This window comes from Lynx canadensis, chromosome F1, assembly GCF_007474595.2.
Source record: "Lynx canadensis isolate LIC74 chromosome F1, mLynCan4.pri.v2, whole genome shotgun sequence".
NCBI lineage: Eukaryota > Metazoa > Chordata > Mammalia > Carnivora > Felidae > Lynx > Lynx canadensis.
The window spans coordinates 4,040,874-4,062,284 of record NC_044319.2 but is presented as its reverse complement, the minus strand read 5'-3'; the positions used below and the strand labels follow the sequence as shown (position 1 = coordinate 4,062,284).

General features: G+C 44.6%; 1 protein-coding gene across 1 annotated transcript in view; it reads right to left on the bottom strand.

Annotated features, from left to right (window-relative positions):
* SMYD3 (SET and MYND domain containing 3) overlaps positions 1-21,411 on the bottom strand; it is a 645,009-nt gene that overhangs the window by 209,124 nt on the left and 414,474 nt on the right. The gene's annotated exons all lie outside the window — the stretch shown is intronic.

Sequence of the window (21,411 nt, the reverse complement as noted above, 5' to 3'; positions counted from 1 at the left end):
ACATGCTACAATAAAAACAAATACACAACTAAACATGAAGGCAAAACGTAAGAGAAAACAGTGTGGAAATTTAAAAACAACAACACATAAAGAGCTTGCTCAAGAAACAGTTTTAAAAAGACCGTGCTAATGACACATGCTGTTGTCACACAGTTTACTTCCAAAGGCAGATAAAACAGGAAAGTGATAATCCTTGCAACAATGCCAAGTTAACCACATTTACATGGTATCTATTCTACACCAGGAATTCTTTTACGGGCCATACACATTCTAAGTCCTGCAATCCTTCCCATAACCCTTTGATGGAGGTTCTGTTATTACCCCATCTCAACGTTGATGATTCTGAGAGCCCTACAGGTTAAGTAACTTCCCTAAGGTCACACAACTAGGACGTGGCAGAGACTGGATTTAAACCTGAGTCTGGACACAGAGTCTATGTTCTTTTTTTCAAAAAAAATTTTTTAGTGTTTATTTTTTCATTTTTGAGACAGAGAGAGGGAGAGAGAGGGCGAGCAGGAGAGGGGCAGGGAGAGAAGGAGACACAGAATCTGAAGCAGGCTCCAGGCTCCGAGCTGTCAGGACAGAGCCAGACGTGGGGCTTGAACCCACGAACCGTGAGACCATGACCTGAGCCGAAGTCAGACGCTTAACCGACTAAGCCACCCAGGCACCCCCAGAGTCTACATTCTTTTTTTTTTTTTTTTCAGAGTCTACATTCTAACAAGGCTCCTCTTGTCAGGATAGGAGATATAAACGCGAGTGAAACAAAAACCAAAAACCAAAAACCAAAAAAGATAGGGATGTATAACTAATTACTGGCTAACTCAAGTTAAGGAGACAGATACAGGGTAATGAGACCAACATACTCCTCTTCTTTCAAAATCAAACATTAACTGCTAAATAAACAGCACAGGACACTATGGATCTTCTGGGCTCAAGCAAGTCCCTTCGGGAAGATGAAGAAAAAAGCAGGAAGCGCACTGGACTTGAGGTGACAGAATCTGGTTTTAATTCCTGGCTCTGTCGCTTACATCATCTGCTTATTCACTCAGCAAGCATTTACAGTCTGTCTGTCCGCTGGGCACGGACAACGGCCAGCTAGTGCGCTCAGGGTTTCAAGTCCTAGTCCCTCCGCTGTAACATGGGCATTACACTGACCTCACAAGGTTGTGGTGAGAGTCAAATAAGATAAGCTGTGACTGTCCCTGACCCCCATTTGCATTGAATAATAGTCCATTGAAGACGTTTTCTCTTGCCTAATTCCTCAGAATGCAGATTCTTGATAATGATCAGATGTATAAATCTTGGTGCTGGTTTTTGCAATGAAAGCACCGCGCCTGCCAGACGAGGACAGATGCACAAACAGCTACCTTGTTGTCTCTGCCCCTCCCTGTTTCCTACCCTGCAGCCAGCCAGGTGATGACACACGGAGCGGCCCAGGTAAGTGTCAGTTACTTTCTCTTCTTCCCAGAAGAGGTGGGAAGAGGAGAGTAGAGAAAGAAGAGAGGGAAAAAAGAGTGTGGAAGAAGAAAAGGAAACGGGATGTGAAGGCAGAGGTCGGGGAGAGGGGCTGCGGTCTGCAGGGGGCTCGCAACTTCTGTTTCTCTCTACAGTGTCCCACAGGATCAATCAGGCCCCCACACTGGAAAGGCCAGGAAACTGCTTGGGACACAGGCCTGGGTCCAGAGGACTCATCCCTGTTTCCCAACCACCGCCTCCCCACCCCCGGCCTTCGGCTACCACCAGACACGCATTTAAATTACCATCCTTTAGTTTGGCAACATGGCCAAAACAGTCATTAAGGAGTGTCACCTCCAGAGTGCTCACCAATCAAGATAAAAGGGAACTCAAATCATTGGTTATTCATGGAGTGTATCTTGTCTAGTAAACTGCAGGCTTCTGGAAGGCAGAGAGCTTGCTTTGATATAACATAACATCAGTGAGTATTTGTTAAATTCATCCTTGGTTTATGCAAGGATGTTCTGTTTTCCAACATAAAGATAATGTTTCTTTCAAAACATCTTCTGTACAGACTGAATGTCTAGGTAACTCAGAGACTGATCTATTTCAATGAAGCAATATTTTACTTAATTTTTAAAGTCCTGTGGTGTGAGGGGAAAAAGTCACTAACAGACAACGTATGTACATTATTTACTCGTGTCCTGTGCAATGGGGCCATCGGCCTTCACCTCTGACACGGGAGTGGGGCAAGGTTAATGCAAATGATACTCCTTCAGCCACCAGACAGAACCACATTCAGGATCATTTTAGGCCAGTTCCAAATATTGCCTTCCAACCTATTCACCTGAACTTCACTGTAATTTGTTAGTGTGAACGACACCTTGGAAAGTGTTGCTTCTGACTGGTGAGGAAGTTATATTTCAATAGAAGATGAATTACACCAAAGAGAAAATACGCAGGCCAGTCCAGACATGCCTGCCCACCTACCAGCTTGATTCCCATGAGACGGCCTCCTCTTGCCAACCCACCTTCAACCTTATAGACTGCAGATGTTTTGGAAGTTTCTCTCTGCCCTGGGTGCTATGAAGAGACCATGTCTAGCCTCCTTCTAGAAACCAAAGGATATGAGGAATTCATGTTTTGAAGATGGGGAATTTTTACTTTAGACACCCCTGCCCAAATCAAAGAAACACGCCTTTTCCCCAAAACATGATCCCTGGTTTTGCAAAGTTGTGGTTTGAAGACAGGAACGATAGTAATCCCATCAGCAATGACAAACACTTTTTGGGGAAGACTGAAATACTTTAAATGATTTTCATGATCCTCTTTTGAACTACAAACGGTAGTCAAACATAGGTCACTTCTCTGAGAAATCTTCAGAACTGCAGGCCCTACAATCAGGAACATTCACAAATGGCTCCTTTCTTTGCCTACCAAGACTCTTCCTCTCTGGAGCGGGCAGCTACTCAGAATACAGTGGCAAACTGACCAGGAGGAGACCTGGCATCTTCTGGATCTTTCCTTCCCCACCTCAAAATAAGGGATTTAGACCAAGTCTCGTTCTGGATCATGGCCAAGAAGATCAAGGTATTTGGTTACACACCTCGCACTCTGTATCCATGTCGGAGTCCCTATCCTTCTTCTGATTGAATCTGCTAGAACCAAACCCATGATTTTTGAGAAAGCACCAAATCTATCATAGGGAAAAGCAGCAAGGCGAGCCCACAAGGAGACCATGCCAGGTGTGAGGAAAGATTCCCGTCTGAAGGGCAAGATGATCATGTCCTTGCAAAGTAGCCCCCATGGTTGGTCCCATGCATGGCTTGCAGAGAAATGTCTCAGTTTACCACTGTACAATGTAAGGGTGTTGTGCACCAACCCGTCAAAGAGAACACACGTGTGAAGGGTAAGGGAGAGGAGAGGGAAAGTTCTAGGTAAAGAGGATTGGTGGGCAGGTCATAGGAAGACATACAGGAGAAGGTGGGAAAGGGGGCGAGGAAATAGGAGGTGAGGATGTGCAGGCACACAGAAAGAAATGTAACCAGAACCAGCAATGTGAAAAAAGGACATGGGCCCGTGGGCTCTAATTAGCACTTGGTTAGGCTTTGGGGCTATCCCAACAGAACACAAAGTTCTTCTCTGCTTCTCAAACCCATCCAGGGGGCATCAGGCAGATCCATGCTACCACAGCGCCATCTAGTGGCGTGGTGGGACTTGGCGTGACCTAACCAGAATTGTCTGAAAGTCAGTCTGTATGGAAACAACCCAGTAAAAAAATACAGGTGACGAAACCTATCACCAAGGAATATGTGCCATTTTTCTGTCCTATGGATTGTCTCCTCTCAGAACAAGTGGAACATAACTTTACCCTCTGTACTCTGAAAGAACCACTCCCCATCCCAGCTACCAAGAAAATTTTTCATGAAAAAAACCATTGCCCTTGAGATGTACTTTTTCTAGCAATATAAAGCCACTTTTCTGGGGCGCCTGGGTGGCTCAGTCGGTTGAGCGTCCGACTTCGGCTCAGGTCATGATCTCGCAGTCCGTGGGTTCGAGCCCCGCATCGGGCTCTGTGCTGACAGCTCAGAGCCTGGAGCCTGTTTCAGATTCTGTGTGTCTCCCTCTTTCTCTGACCCTCCCCTGTTCATGCTCTCTCTCTGTCTCAAAAATAAATAAATGTTAAAAAAAATTAAAAAAAAAATAAATGTATAAATATAAATCCACTTTTCCTATTTTTCTAAGGATACTGATTTTAAGCATCTCTTAAAATTAGACAGGAAGATGGATGTCATGAAATACACGTGTGTCATACGTGACAGGAGCACTTCACATATACTGTTCTTCCTCCACAGTTTCCCATAAAATTCCCATAAGAAGTTGTAACAGTGTAAATCTCAGTGATTTGCTGGACAACTGATTATGCTAGGAGTATCAGGACCCAGGGCATGGGGCTCCCTCAGTACTCTTGGTTTCTCTGCGGCTTCAGGTATGAGCTCTAGGAGGCAACCTAGGGTGGGGGCGAAGCGCGCACTCTGGCTCTCATCTCAGCTGGAATTCAGGCACTATCACCTATTGAGTGAGCTTGAACTTCTTTAATTTATTGGGCCTGCCTCATTCCCATCTATACAATGGGAATGCTAACAGTGACTTCACAGGACTGTCGAGAGGGTTCAGTGAATACAGATTCGCAAAATGGCGGCACAACGCTGACACGTAGGAAGCACTAGGTAATATTCCTTCTTTTTCTGCTGCCCTTTCCTGAAGGGAGCCAGTAGACAAAGAACAACTCTCATGTTTAGTCGAGGTATCAGAGTCAGACTGTTTCTCAAAACTGCAAAGATGAGGGAGAAGCAAAAGCCTTCCAAGATTCTGATACCCTCCACCCCACGTTCTGTTGAAAGTCAACCGATTAACGAGCACTAGGGTGAAGGCGAAATTCTGCCAGCCGTCGTACCTGGGAGAGTTCATAACACACTTGACTTTAATTCATGTGTACTATAATCCTGTGGGTTAAAGGGCCATAAAAGTTGTTCTGGTTCTTCTTATACTTCAAAGGAAGCAATTTAATGGCCATGAATTACAGTCTCCTGATTACACTGTAACTATGAAACACAACTGTTCTGGTATGATTTCCAGCCCGGCTCCTTTGCCAAAGGAACTTCAAGGAAAGAATTTAAACAAAATAACCTTTCCAGGCTTCCATCCAGCTTCCTCATGCAGGAGACTCTATCCTTGGGAGCCCAAGGATACATGCGCACCTAAGGAGTTATGTGGGGTTTGGGGTAAGAACAGGGTGGACCATAGTGTTGAGTTGGGGTGAGGCCAACCCATTAAATAGGAAGCAAGTGAACACCGTTCTCTGGAAAGACCCATGAGATGACAGATGTTACCAGAAAAAAAAAAAAATAATAATGGGATAACAATTAAAACATACAAAGGCAGGAGGGTCACATTAAGAATGTGAAAAAAGGAAAGAAGAGAAAGGCTTCCCAAATATGGGCTCTTCCTATCTTTCTACCATTTCTGAATCAGCCTGATAGGGCAGGTCTAAGATATTCCCTCTGGTCCTGAGACTCAGTAGAAGCATACATTTTTTGCACAGTAGCAAAGCAAATGCTTATAGCTGGGAAGTAATCACATATGGTAGAAGAAAAGACTGTACTCGGAACTGGACTTAAATCTTGGTTTCTCAACTAACTAGCTTTCTGACCTTGGACTACTTCCCTGTACATTGGTTTGCTTATCCAAAACGGGCAGCCAGGGAAAATTAGCTAGTTTCTGCTGTCGGGGAGGCTGCTAATGTTTGGTCAATGTCAAAGGACAGCAGGTTAAGTCAATGAGGTCTGTTCCCAAGATATCTCAAAAATATGTATGTCAAAACTAACCCGGATTCAGCTTCAGCATTCCTGGTGTGTGAATCAACGAACACTGAAATTGGCCACAAGTACCAAATGCCGACCTGTCTCCCGTAACAAGACACCTGTCTCTCCCGCCCACCGAGAACCCAGATGGAACACATACAACAGAAGTGAGTGGTCTGTGAAGGAACCTTCCATGCAGACCCCCTACTAAACTAATTGTACTGAACGTCATAAGCACAATGAACACATGATGGCGGGGCTACCGATGACCTGGCAATGAACCAAACAAGGAAGTCTGCAATCTCTGGAACCTGAAAGCAATTCACATCATGAGGTTCAAGAACAGAAACAGCCAGAGCTTAAGGAAAGACGCAGTGGGGTGTGTGGCCCAGAGAAGAGACGAAAGAGTCTTTCCTGCTCCAGAACAAAAGAACACAAGGTTTGTCCCCTCCCCTGTCCCTCCTATGTCACTGGTAGGGGCTGAGGCATGAGCGGGGCTTTCCCTCCTGCTCCGGAACTGAGGCCCAGCCCCAAGTGAGGACAGAGTGCCAAACTCCCCACAGCCTAGAGAGCCCGCTAGGGAAGATGCCAACAGTGGGCGCCTGACACCCTGCCCCAGGCTCCCTGAGCAGAACTGTGCTATCGAGTCTCCTGGCCACGTTGTCTTTCCCAGTCTGTAGAAAGCAACAATTTGAATGGCGTGTCTGTCTTTGGCCTTGTGGAAGGTTTGTGTTCAAGATGAAAAGTGATTCCATGGGGGATGGGAGAGGATGTTCAATGATCTGGGGTGCCTACCAGAAGGGACTCTGGGGTCGGTTCCCTGCTTAGAGCTACTTGGGCAGCCAATGTTCTGGTCTCCACCCTGCCTTCCTGCGCAGGGACTAAGAGAACGAGAGAGCTGACAAGGAGGCAGTGGCACATCCCGTAAGCCACCAACCGTTCTTCCGTGAATCCATGTGTGTCCCACGGGACAAGTGGACACTGCAGAGGCTGCTCTTACGCCACCTGCTACATACATCCCAACCCCAGAGGTGGCCACGGACCTGGGGCCAGAAATTCCCACATCAAGCACCTTCACAACGGAGGTAGGGGGAGGGGGAGGAAGGGGGGGGCAGGGCACATAAAATTATCCACATTCACGCGCAGCATTTGGACACCTGTTAGACAGCATGTGAGAGAAACAGGACAACCAGCACCTTCCTCGTGAAGAAACCACCACTGTTCCTGAATCGTCCCTCCTACTCACCCACCACAGCACAGGTTCCAGAAATATGGAAATATGAAATATGGAAAAGACTGGAGTTTTAAGTCTAATCTGTGATGGGGAGAAAGAGGTTTGAATCAGGCATTAAATTGGAGGCTTACACTGGACTGCACTAATTTTAATAACCAAACTATGATGAGAAAAGATAACTGCCCAAGGTCTCATTAAGGCTCACAAAAGGGGATTAAACACAGAACAACTGGCAGCAAGAACTAAGTAAGTAAATAACTAAATGCTCTAGGGAATATGAAGCTTCTTGAAAAAACAGATTCACAAGTCTAGCACTTTGGGTTTCCTATAGGCGGACAGATGGAAAAGTCAGAGGACGAGAGTGAGATAAGGAAAGAATGGAAGATTCTACTTTGTGGGTATTTACCCCAAACGACTGCAACCAGGATCTTGGAGAGATGCTAGCATTCCCACGGTCACTGACGCATCATTCACAGTAGCTACAATGTGGGAACAATCTACATTTCCACTGAAGGATTAATGGATTAAATGAATGTGTACATACGTACAGTGGAATATTACTCAGCTTTTTAAAAAAAGGAAATCTGCAATATCGACAATGTGGATGAACCCCGAGGGCATTATGCTAAGTGAAATAAGACAGTCACAGAAGGACAAACTGCATAATTCTGCTTACACGAGGCATCGAAAATAGTCAAACTCGTAAAAGCAAAGAATGGAATGGTGGACGGCAGGGGCTAGAAGGACTTGCTAACCAATGGATATAAAGTCTCAGATAATAATACTGCCCCGTACACTTCAAGATCCCTTTTTACCACAATAAAAGTTTTAAAGCAAAAAAGAATGGAAGAAAAGGCAGAAGGGTAAGACAAGAGATACACTCTAGGGCAATTTGTACTCAGAAGTCAGAAACTGAATTGTAGGAAAGAACCAAATGGAAACTGAAAAATAACAGTAATCAGTCAGTTAACAAGCTATTCCCCACTCACAATGGGTTGATTTTATAGAAGGAAAGAACAAAAAAGAAAAAAAGATATACATAAGTCGTGGTCACGGCTCGCAGGAGCTTAGAATAACAGCGGGCCACTGAGTGGCTGGAGCTCTATGGTGCGGGGCATCCAGAAAGGGAATCAATGACATCGCAGCTGTGAGACAGGAATAAAGTCCCTTCGCTTCCCTCAGTCTTTTCTTATCTGTAAACAGGGCAAGGGAGGAAGGTCAAAATACTCAGGGCTTCTACCTCCATGGCAATGAAGAACCACAGGCTGCACTGGTAGCTTGTCCAACCGACCTCAGAGAAACAGCGGAGATCATGCCCTCACCCACACACGCTCGGAGCCCATCTCGGGAAAACGTCTGTTACCACTAGGCTGCATGATGACCAAGAACTCCTACCTTCTACGACTCTACACGAATATGAAGTGAGGCTGGCCTCCGTGAAAGCCGGCGTGCCTCTGAGCTTAGCCTGAGTTTCTGGGGACGAGGTGGCCCATTACCATCCCTGCGCTTGGAAGTCCAGGGGGGGGTCCTGCAGCCTGTAAGGGCTGGAGGAATGCCAGCACTATTTTTCAAATGCTGAAAAGTAAATACTAGAAGCTCTGGCAAGGGAGGTGCTTTGGGAGGGGCTGTGCCTCTGAAGTTGTGCCGTCCTTTCTCCAGCGACACGGGGAGAGGTTTAATGAGAAGCCGCAAGCCAGGGACACAAAGCAGCAGTGTCTGCTCACAACGCGAGGTGCTGGCAGTTCTCTCTGCTTCTTTTTTTTTTTTTTATGAATGCCAGAGTCATTTGTTTTGAAAATAAGAGCCTCTCCTTTGCCCTCAGCATGCCTGTTGAGAAATTCAACCACAGGACTGATTCTGTTTAGGCCTGCGGAGCGCGGGCAAATCCTGAGATACCGCAGGCAGCTTTTGCAGGAGAGACGGGAAATACGGGGGTGAAATGTTTAGACTCTGGGGTCCGTGAGACCCAAGTTCAGGTACCAGCCAAGCCACGTGCTGGCAGTGTGACCTTGGGCAAGTCATTTAGTCTCGTGTCCCGTCCTCACCTGAAAGCTGGGGAAAACGTGGATGCTGTGCAAGGCCTGACCCCTACACAGTCACCACTCAATACACGTTAACTACAGACACAGTAGCAAAACCAACAGCAAATCTCCAGGAGACGTAATTGTGGGCTGCGATGGGGCATTAGCCGCTCAGTGTTTAACGTGGCGGCATCTGTCCTAATGCTCGTGATGCTCCAGACTGTAGGGGGCCAGTTATAATGCCCAACAGATCCCTGCAATGCGGAAAATACAACATACAGAAAGTTTACGCAGTTCATCTAGTTTGCTTCTGGGGCAGAACCACTAGAGGACTTAATGAATCTATACTGAAGTGTCCTTTCCATGCCTGGGAAGAGTCTACAAATCCTGATTTTCCCGCAGTCTCATCTAAACAGGGAGTTTTCACACTATTTGAAGTCACGGAAATATTTATGAACACTTACAGTTCACTGGAATGCTGATTACTCTCTAACATGTACATGTGTATACGTAGTTACAAGTATGAAAGGGTAACGAAGCAGAAAATAATACTGGTTTGTATATATAATAGAGTGGGAAAAGTAAGAGATTCCAAGTTCAACGACCTGCTTCCAGCACTGAAGAAACAGGAGTCTTCTGACAAGTCCCGACCTCTCTGATCAGGTCTTGGTCTTCTCATTATTTAAAAAAGGAAAGAAACATTGAAACACACCTTCAAAATACTGTTGTGACTCCCAGAAGAATAACTAGAACAAAGGGGAAGAAGCTATTGACAGGTGACACTGTCTCGTACAAGCCCATGTATGTCATAAAGTTGGGGGTGAAGCAATCTTGGTATTACCCCCCTCTAAGAACGAGCTTGAAATAATAATAGTAATTTTAAAAATAACATTATAGATGCTATTTGTGACTATTATAAGATGCTTCTCTCTGTTTTTCTGGATTTCTGATGAAAAACAGACCATAGAGTCACATTTTCTATTTGGAACAATGATTTGGTTGCAGTAAAAATGCATAAAATGAATGAAAAGGAACCTTTACAAATGGACCTCCGCTCTTTTCCCTCTTCTTCACCAGTTTGCTACCAGACTTCACACCAGGGATGAAGCTTCTCTACCCAGAGGAGTAAGGTTGGACCTTAAAGTCTTGGCCTGTCACCAGAAGGAGTTGCGTCTAGCATGTGACCCTGGATAGAAATGTCCACTAACTAAACATTTATCAACATGAATCAGAGCCCAACAATGTCGAAAGGAGAGTGTGCGCTGACAGCTAGGAGCCTGGAGCTGCTTCAGATTCAGCGTGTGTCTCTCTCTGCCCCTCCCTTGCTCACACTCTGTCTCTCTCTCTCAGCGATAAACATTAAAAAAAAAATTTTTTTTTAAGGAGAGCCTAAATACAATTTAATCAGCCCCCTCTCTCTGTTTTCTTCATTTCCTATTATTTTGGTTTGCTTAAAGATTAGTTCTTGTAGAGAAATGAGTGCATTTTTGGCAAGGAGTTAACAGTATTATCTTTGTTGATTCATAGAATGAGTAGTTATGATGGAGAAAATCCAAATAGTAAAGAGAAAAGGAGATGAGAAAAGTTAATTTCTCCATCTTTAAATGTCCAGCATGAAATATTTCCTAGATTAAAGATAGTCTGACCCATGTTTAAGGTTTGGAGGTCTAAAGTAAGTGCTCCTTACTTTAGCTGGTTAGAAGGCGTCAGATATTAAGTATGGTATATTCTTTATGAACATAAAATTTGTGTCATCTATTTAGACGTTCTGTATTGAAGATCAAAAATATCAGGGCTGAAGAGAGTTAAGGGAAAATGGTGTTTTTCCCAAAGAAAGCTATGTTTATCCCAGTTTATCTTTGAGTCTTCTAGGAAAACACAGAATGTTTATCATGGAAAGAGCATGTAACCTTCTCCCAGAATCGTGAGGCCAGGCAAGGACCGGAGAGGTCATCCTGTCACCACATGGGAACCAGGGGAAGGACAGTACTGCACTAACATTAGAAGCTTGCTGTTTTTCCTTTTTTAAGTTTATTTATTTATTTTGAGGTTGGAGGAAGAGAGAGAGAGAGAGAGGAAGAGAGAGAATCCCAAGCAGGCTCTGCACTGTTGGTGCAGAGCCTGATGCGGGGCTCTGCCTCACAAACAGTGAGATCATGATCTGAGCCAAAACCAAGAGTCAGGTGCTTAACACACCAAGCCACCCCGGCGCCCCTAGAAACCCGCATGTTAGCAGGACAAACTCCAAATAAACACACCGACAGGCACACCTCGTCCTGTTGTTCTTCACTTTATTACACTTGCCAGATACTGGGCTTTTTTTTTTTCTTTCTTTCTTACAAACTGAAGGTTTGTGGCAACCCGGGACCAAGCAGGTCCACCGGCACCAATTTTCCAACAGCATTTGTGGATTTGGTGCCTCTGTGTCACATTTTGGCAATTCTCGCAACATTTCAAACTTTTCCATCATTACGATATTTGTTACGGTGATCTGTGATGGGTAATCTGTGGTGTAACTGTTGTAATTGTTTTTGGGGGCTGCACAAACCATAGCCACAGAAGACGGGAAAACTTAATAAGTGCATGTGTTCTGATGGCTCCACCAAAGGGCCGTTTCTCATCTCTCTGCTCTCCTCGGGCCTGTTCCCCGAGACACATTAATATCGAAAGTAAGCCAGTTAATAACCCTACGGCGGCCTCTGTGTGTTCAAGTGAAGGGAAGGGTCACACGTCTCTCGCCTTAAATCAAAAGCTAGAAATGGTGAAGCTGAGAGCTGACAGAGAGAAAGCCAGGCCTCGTGCACCAAGCAGCGAGCCAAGCTGTGGATGCAAAGGGAAAGTTCTTGAAGGAAATTACAACTGCTACTCCAGGGAACACACGACTGGCAAGACAGCGAAACAGCCGTACCGCCGACGTGGACGAAGCGTCCGCGGTCCGGACGGAAGAGCCAACAGCCACGACACCCCCTTAAGCCACAGCCTGACCCAGAGCAGGGCCCTGGCTCCCTTCAAGTCTGTGAAGGCTCAGAGAGGGGAGGAAGCCGCAGAAGAGAAGTCTGAGCTGGCAGAGGCTGGGTCACGAGGTTTAGGGGAAGAAGCCGTGTCCGTAAAAGTACAGGGTGAGGAAGCAAGTCCGATGGAGAAGCTGCAGCAAGTTCTCCAGAAGGTCCAGCCGAGAGAATTGATGAGGGGGCTACACTCAACCACAGGTCTCAGTGTAGACAGAACAGCCTCGCACTGGAAGACGCCATCTAGGACTTTCATGGCTGGAGAGGAGTCTGTGCCTGGCTTCAAAGCCTCAAAGGACAGGCTGACTCTCTTGTGAGGGGCTAATGCAGCTGGTGAGGACTTTAACTCGAACCCCATGTCCGTGTGGCATTCCAAAAATCCCAGGGCCCTTACGAACTATGCTACATCTACTCTGCCTGTGCTCTAGAAATGGAACAAGGCCTGGATGACAGCACGTCTGTTTACAGCATGGTTTACTGAATATTTCAAGCCCACTGTTGAGACCTACTGCTCAGAAAAAAGAATGCCTTTAAAACATGACTGCTCAGGGGCGCCTGGGTGGCTCAGTCGGTTAAGCGTCCGACGTCAGCTCAGGTCATGATCTCATGGTCCGTGAGTTTGAGCCCCGCTTCGGGCTCTGTGCTGAGGCTCAGAGCCTGTGCTCAGAGCCTGGAGCCTGCTTCAGATTCTGTGTCTCTCTCTCTCTCTGACCCTCCCCCGTTCATGCTCTGTCTCTCTCTGTCTCAAAAATAAATAAACATTAAAAAAATTTAAAAAAAAACAAAAACATGACTGCTCATTGACAGACAATGCACCAGGTCACCCAAGAGCTCTGATGGACACGGACGAGATTCATGTTGAATTCATGACTGTTGACACGACATCCATTCTAAGCCCATGGATCAAATTTCAGGTCTTGAAAACATACATTTTGTAGAACCATAGCTGCCGTCGACCGTGATTCCTCTGCTGGATCTGGGCAAAGTAAACTGAAAGCCTTCTGGGAAGGATTCACCATCCTAGACACCATTAAGAATACTTGTGATTTGTGGAAAGAAGTCAAAGCATCAGCATTCACAGGGCTTTGGAAGAAGTTGGTTCCAGCCCTCAAGATGCCCCTTCAAGACGTCAGGGGAGGGAGTCCCTGCAGCTGTGGTGGAAACAGCAAGGGAACCGGGGTCAGAAGTGGGGGCTGCAGACGGGACCGAAGGCCTGCGATCTCCTCGTCAAACCTGATCGGATGCGCACATGGTTTCTGGAGGCGGAAGGTCCTCCCGGTGAAGACGCTGGGAAGACCGGTGAAATGACAACGGAGGATTTGGAACAGGACATCAGCTGAGCCGATAAGGCAGCGGCAGGGTCTGAGGCAGGACTCCAGTCCCGAAAGAAGTTCCGCCAGGGGTCAGATGCGATCAGGCTGCGTCGCGTGTTCCAGAGAATTTGCTCATGAAAGCAAGAGTCCAGCGATGAGGCGAACTTGTCGTATTTTCAGAAACTGCCCCAACCCCAACCTTCAGCCCCACCACCCTGACCAGTCAGCAGCCGCCAACAGGGAGGCAAGACCCTCCAGCAGCAAGATCATGACTCACTGGAAGCTCAGATGGTTAGCAGTTTTTAGCAATAAAGTATTTTCCAATTAAGATATATATGCTGTTTTTTTAATTTTTTTTTTTAACGTTTATTTATTTTTGAGACAGAGAGAGACAGAGCATGAGCAGGGGAGGGGCAGAGAGAGAGGGAGACACAGAATCTGAAACGGGCTCCAGGCTCTGAGCTGTCAGCACAGAGCCCGACGCGGGGCTCGAACTCACGGACCGTGAGATCATGACCTGAGCCGAAGTCGGACGCTTAACCGACTGAGCCACCCAGGCGCCCCATATATGCTGTTTGTTTAAACATAATGCTGTTGCAAACTTAATAGACCAAAGAAGAGTTTAAACATAACTTTTGTATGTACTAGGAAACGAAAAAAAATTCATTTGATCAAATTCAATGAGATAATCACTTTATTTAGGGGGTCTGGAGGTTTGCCTGTAATTATAGGTAGCAAAAACCTCAAACTCTTCTGATCTGATCTGAATTTCCCATTTTATAAATGGGGAAATCAAGGCCCTAAGAGCTTAAAAATGTGTCTGAAGTTGAGAACCAGCCCTCAAATGTCTCCTGGCTCCCTTCTATTATTTCATACTATTTCTAACCTTTTCTTTTTCTACTCTGCCTGAGCTTGGACTTTCTTGAACCTAAAAGGTCAATATGAACACCACTGGTTGGTGTTGGTCCTCAGCAAGACAACTTGAAGTTTACTGGTAGTGGTGTAGCAGAGTCATAAAGTGAGCTCCAGGTCTGTCCTAGGAGTATCAGAAATTGAGAAAGAGGATGTAAGGAAAGGGGAGAACTGAGAAAGTCACAGGCCCCCTGTCTATGCTACGGTTAGGAGTCCCTACCAACCGTCTAGTGCAAGCTCCCTAAAAACCAGAAAGCTGAAAAATGATCTAAAAAAAAAAAAAGAAAAAAAACCAGCAATGGCTTCAGAGACTAGAATCCAATAAGGCTTGTGTTCACTTGGCCTTGTGTTTCCTTCTGGTCTATTTCTAAATACAGACTGAGTGAAAGCTACTGAATTACACCATGGTAACTGGTACTGAGGGCACTAATCTCTGGCCATCACAGTCTGATAATTCACAAGACTCCATGAAACCTACATGACCACACGTCACCCGTCAGAAACCCCTCCTCCCATGAAGTTCACATCTGCTCCACTACATAAACTTAACACCAGCTCTTAAAGCTCTCAAGAGCTATCCTTTCCTCCCCACAGGACTGAACACCCAGGAACAGAGCAAGACATCTGACACCCAAAGGAATCAATGCACGGACAGCAATAAAAGCAACTGATATTGGCTACCTGAGCTGTGGATGAACTGTTTGCTGGGAGAGAAAAATGTGACTCTAGTCCCAGGCACTTTCCTACATTTTCATCCATCATTGGCAGCTCTAGGGAAGAGAATTTCTTCTTTTGCCTTTGCTTTGTTTTCTTGAGGGAAAAAGCACCCAAAATCAAGAGCCTCAAGCCACACTGTGTGTAAGAAACTACTGAAAATCACACACAGTGTAAACAAGGACCCAGTGTTTTCAACGTAAATACCTTCCTCTACGCTGCGAAAACCCACATTTGATAGCTCACTTCATAACACACACGTGACATTATAGATAAGAAGCTGGGGCTTCCCTGTGAGGGAGGAGAGATAAGCTCACGGGGTGCTTACTCCTAGGCTTTGCCCTTGACATTCCTGCAACAGAACTTGGAGCTATTCTCTGGTTTAAACAACAGGTGGCAGTGCCATTTCTACATTTTCCCTGGCAGGAAACCTTGGCAGTTTGGGGTTCCACCTTCCAGGAGGCATTGACAGTTGCTGTAATCACCTCCACTGATAGCATGTACATATGCTCCCATGTGGAAACTGCAAACACGAGCGGGAAACGAGTTTGCGTGACGGCAGTCTTACCAACTGCCACCCCCTCCCCATACCCACGCCCCTCCCCACAGGGAAACACAGCAGCAGGAAAAGAGCAGAAGGGAAACAGAGTCTGTCACATTTGTTCTGATCTTCTGTTACGATACACACGTATATCCCCCACCCAGCCCCCTGACACACGCAAGAGAAGGACAATATCACAAGGTCCTGGGGCACATTTCTGGCAAATCTGGGACCTGAGAAGTATGTTGTGTTTTTAATCCACATGGAGAAAAAACACTCCACTGTCCGTTTTTCATAAGCATGGTCTTCACTCTTCTGCACCAAAAGCGCATGCTTCATATTTGGAAAGAACGAATAGGTACACGAATTACATTTCCACAAGGAAAACACAGAATTCAGGACTGTTTTCACATGTGCCAAGAAGACAGATTACCTTTCATAGGCTTCTTGTGTATGCTTTAAATACGAGAAAATTGTCATGTCAAAAACCTCTCATTTCACACCTACCGCTCATTTTTTTATACACATGCATAATTTTATTATGTAGCAGCAGTTATTATATGATTTCTAGACTATAATGTAACACTTATTGGTTTGACATATTAAATTTATTTAATTTTGAATTTGTGGGTTTTTTTTTTTTTTTAATTAGGACAACTTAACAATGGACATCTTGCCAATACAGCACAGCAGAGATAAAAGTGACTGCTGGGTGAATCACAAGCCAGAAGGGACGTGCCAGGTATGAGACAGGCTGGCACGCTTCACTGCGGAAGTACTCAAAAATATATTTGTGTAAAGATGGATGAATGGATATGAGGAAAATTACACTGAAAATCATAGCCCGTACTACAAAGAGACGATATGCTTTTCTTGTACTTTCTCTGTTATATAGCATCAAATGTCCATACTCTTGATTTCTGAGAACGGAGAGCTGAAAATTCTACCCGAGAGGCCTTCTGGCATAGAGTTTATGCTATCTTAATAGTATCATCTTATAAATGGAGAAAAAAAGAGAGAAGGATACAGAAAAATAAAAATAAAAATACATGACCGAGAACTCAAAGGCATTGAAGAAATCCGGCTTTCATTAGGGGTTTTGTCGTTAAGGCAAAGTATGTGTCCTAAGCAATAAATTGTGTAGCCCACATGATTCCCTGGTGATAACATTGCATTCATGCTCTCTGGATGAACAGGGTTTCACATGCAGCAAAGTTTGGTGAATTTTGGACTAAGAGATGAGGGCTCAATCCTGACTCTACTACTTACACTAGCTGGTTAACCAGTCTCATTACTAACCTTTCCAAACCCTATTTTCCCAGTGTATGACCCGACAACATACCAAATCCTTCGTAGGGTTACCGAGAGTATTCTAAAGGATTATTTATTTATAGGTGATGCTTTTAGAAACAGCCTCCTTCCAGGCTTTGTGGACGAGCAGTAATCTTTTTAATTTCCCACTGAAACATCCACAGAGATCTACAGAATCTAGTTAGAGTACTATAAACTAAAGAGAAGATCCCATACTCAACAGTCAGACGAGGGTTTCCTTGCTGCGGTGTACCAATGAATGAGTGCTCTAGCTCCTAACAACTGGCCAGAACTTTGAAATCAAAGATCCAGAAACCCAAGCGATCATCCCTGCTACCATCAGAGTGGGCATCCCGCATTGCTCTGACCCTGTCTGTCTACTGGCAGATTAGAAACAGTACAAGGGCAAGGGAATGTAACGTGACAGCACATGCTTGAAAATGTTTCCACACAGGAAACAGAGGAAATCCTGTCCTCAGGGAGATGCAAGGAGGCTGAGCCTCTCGGGAGGAGGGGCAGGGACAGGCTGAGACAAGGCAGAGTGAGGGAGCTGGGAAGCTAGTTCAGGTAAACGAAAAAGAAAACAAGGAAACTGGAACTACCTTAATGGAAATAAAATATATACTGAAAACCAGTAATGGGAAAATAGTTTAGCCAATGTGTGACCAATCAGAGCCCTCCTGCCTTGAAGGGCTAAGAATGGTGGGGGGAGGGGATTTCCAGTCTTTTCTGGTTATTTTTGTAAATAATCAAGAATCCCCTAGATGGACAGCTTATTAAGATGCCTTATCCACGTAACACTATAATACAATTATCTTTCCAACATATTTTTTCTTTGTTCACTTAGGACAGAATACCAGATATCAGTCAGGATATGATGATTTTTTTTTCCAAGATTTTATTTTTAAGTAATCTCTACAACGAATGTGGGGCTCAAACTCACAACCCCGAGATCAAGAGTCCTGTACTCCACTGACTGAGCCGGACAGGCGCCCCTGGGTCTGATGGTTTTTAAGGCCTTGATACATATTGTTAGTTTGCTATTCAGAGGCTATATCAGGAAGACGACTGGCATTGCCATTATTAATTCTGGTAATTTTTTTTATGTTGAAAGAATCTCGAACTTAAGAGAAAAGATGCAAAAACAGTACAACTCATTCTTTCTGAACCATGAGAGTTGCCCATCACCTCCAGACTGTGTGTTTCCAATACACAATGACACTGTCCTGCACACAACACGAAAATCAGGAAACTGACACTGACACATCAGTGCCATGTAACCCTTAGGCTCGATTTAAAGTTCACCAATCATTCCATAATCACCTCCTTAGCTAATGGATCCAGTTCAAAGCTTACAGTTCCCTTCATTTTCGTGACTTTGACACTTTTGAAGATTAAGGACCAGTTATTTTGCATGCTGTCCCTCAATTTGGGTTTACTTGATGTTTCCTCATGATTAGATTCAGGTTATGCATTTTTGGCAGGAATATCAGAGTAAAGACGCTGTGTTCTCATTATATTCTATCATGTGGTACATAATTTCAATCAGTGTTACCAGCGATGCTATTAACTTTGATCACTTGGTTAAGGTGGCGCCTGCCCGGCCTCTCCACTGTGAAGTCACTCATCTTCCCTTTGAAATTAGTAAGTATTGGGGGATGGGGGAGTTACTCTGAGTCCATGCAAATGTCGCATTTCTCATCAAACTTAGACTTCAAGCACTGTATTCGGATCAGTATGGACTCATGAGTTCCTGTTTTATTTAATGGGTTATAACCTATTACCATCATTTTGATGCTTGCCTTGCCCCAGATTCCATTAGTGAGAGCCCCTTCAAGTTGGCTCCTAAGTCCTTTGGATGAATCCCCCATGTTTCCTTGAATATTTCCGTGAGTTACAGAGCAAGAGACTCTAGGCTTATCTTCTGCTTCCTCTATCTCAGCCCTAGTGTCAGTCATTTCTCCAAGGAGCACTTTAAGTGGAGACAGTATTTAGAGAACAACACACTACACTAAGTGTATACCAGCTACTTCTGCCCCCATGGTAGAGAGCCAGGAAATACAGGTGTGTGGTAACATAGACACACAGGTTTACATCTATGGTTAACTGTGCACATCTCTCTCTTCCTCTATAGAATATAAGCTCATACCAGTACTGCCAATGAATCGAGTTCGTTCTTGCTTCCTCCCTTCCGAGCCATGTCTGTGTGGCTCCCCCATGCAGCTCCAACATGAACTTGTGAATGTCCTCTTCTCTGCCCCTGAGTTCTGACACTTTCCTCCAGGCCTTTGTGGCTCTTTCCTCTCCTGACCCCTTCCCAAAGCACCTAATTTGCTCTACCTCATCTAATGACTTATCAACTGAATTATAGAGAAAGAGTAAGAACAAGAGAAATGATCAGTTTTTTAGATGAGTTTGAACGTTTCACACTTGCCATTACATTTCTATTTTTGCTTATTTGTGTGGATTTCTGACAATTGCTTCGTGATTAGTATGATCTCGGTATGGTCAGTGTATTAATACTTTGGCTTAACTGTTGCAAATAATTTCCCAATGTCTTCTTTGGTTCTTAATTTCTTCTTATTTTTTTTTAAAGTTTTATTTATTTAATTAATCTCCACACCTGACATGGGGCTGGAACTCACGACCCCAAGATCAAGCGTCATATGCTCCTCCGATTGAGCCAACAGGCGCCCCTCTTTTTTTTTAATAGAAACATTTGTTTTGTTGACTGAACCCCTTGCTGCTTCTCTACTGCCTCTTAGCCATACTTTTTTTCTGACGTTTTTTGCACATCTCCCTTATTCTCTACCTCCAGTGGTTCTCCGTTGGGTTCATTGTGCCTCACAGTGGACATATGGCAATGTCTGGAGACACTTTTGATTGTTGTGACTGTGGGAGAAGGTGTAGACCGGCACCCAGGAGGCATAAGCTGGGGACGCTGCAAACATCCTACGATGCACAGGATAGCCCTCATGACAAAGAATTAAATGTCACTACTGTCAAGGTTTAAAGACTCTGCTCTGTACTCTGTCTGCTACTTTAGAGGCAGCCTCAGTTTCTTCCCAAACAAGACACTGAGTAGAAAGGCTAAGAAGGGAAATATCTTTATGCAGACAGTGACTTTCTCCAAATGCTGGTTTTATTTACAAGTGCTGGTTGTAGAACCTTCCATAATCCAAAGTCATTGTCAAATAAGAAAGAAAGAAAAGAAAAGGGAAAAGAACTCCTTCATTTCCACAAAGGATTCTCTCAGTTGAGGTCGTGACATAAAGACACTTATCTGCTCCATGAAATCTTGAATCTGTGTTTGATATGTTGTCAAGAATTCCTCTCTGGGGGCGCCTGGGTGGCGCAGTCGGTTAAGCGTCCGACTTCAGCCAGGTCACGATCTCGCGGTCCGGGAGTTCGAGCCCCGCGTCAGGCTCTGGGCTGATGGCTCGGAACCTGGAGCCTGTTTCAGATTCTGTGTCTCCCTCTCTCTCTGCCCCTCCCCCGTTCATGCTCTGTCTCTCCCTGTCCCAAAAATAAATAAACGTTGAAAAAAAAAAAAAATAAAAAAAAAAAAAAAAAGAATTCCTCTCTGGATTATCTGGATGTGCTCTATCTTGAATGCTAATAAAAAGGGCAGGCAGTAAATAATTTAATTTTTTTCACATCCTATAAAGCCAATACAAAGGACCACAGCAATAACAAAATACTAATACATATTTCTTCTTTTTTAGAAAATAAAAATGGTATTCAAAATAAAATCTCGCTTTCTTGGAATTCAGGTCTTTGAGAGAAATTATTTATATAACAGAATAATGTGAAGAAATATAATAAGAGTCAATCATACCTCAATAGAGCTGAGGGGAAAAATTTAACAGGATGTATGAGATACATTGGAAAGGAGATTTTAAAACATTTTTCTCTTTACATAGACAGCGTGCCTCTTCCGCTTACAGAATTGTTACTGACCCGCCAGAATAGTTTACTGTCATTTTCGCAAGCATTCAATTCTTTGAACCAAGGGATTTGGTGATCTCCTCTACCCAATCGGAGCAGCCCTTTGTTCTGGATCCGTCTGGGCATAATCCTAGCCCGCTGTCAGTTCTGACATCTACTCAGTCACCATGGCGCAGGAACAGAGTGCAGTGCTAAATCCAATAAGACTTCTCCAGGGGCTAACAGGCACACAAAAATCAATGCCAGCTCCCTTTTCTCCAGCACAATACCTTAAAAAGGACCGTAAATAAAATAATGTTCTCAGAAACTGTGACTTTCGGTGAGAAACTGCTAAACTCATTAGAGAGGCTTCTTGCGGTCCGGGTTCCCTAATGAACCTTGAGAACCTGTGCACTCAGAACCCTTGGCCTACGCAGATTTCACGAGCTACAAATTCTGTAAATGGTGTCCTTTCCTACAAGCACTAAACCTAGCTTTGTGTTCAAATTCTTGACCAGTTTACTTCAAACGCCTTTGTATCCTTCCTGACTTGTTATAAGAAAGCAGCCTGTTAGAATGACAAAACAATCATTACTATATTATAACAC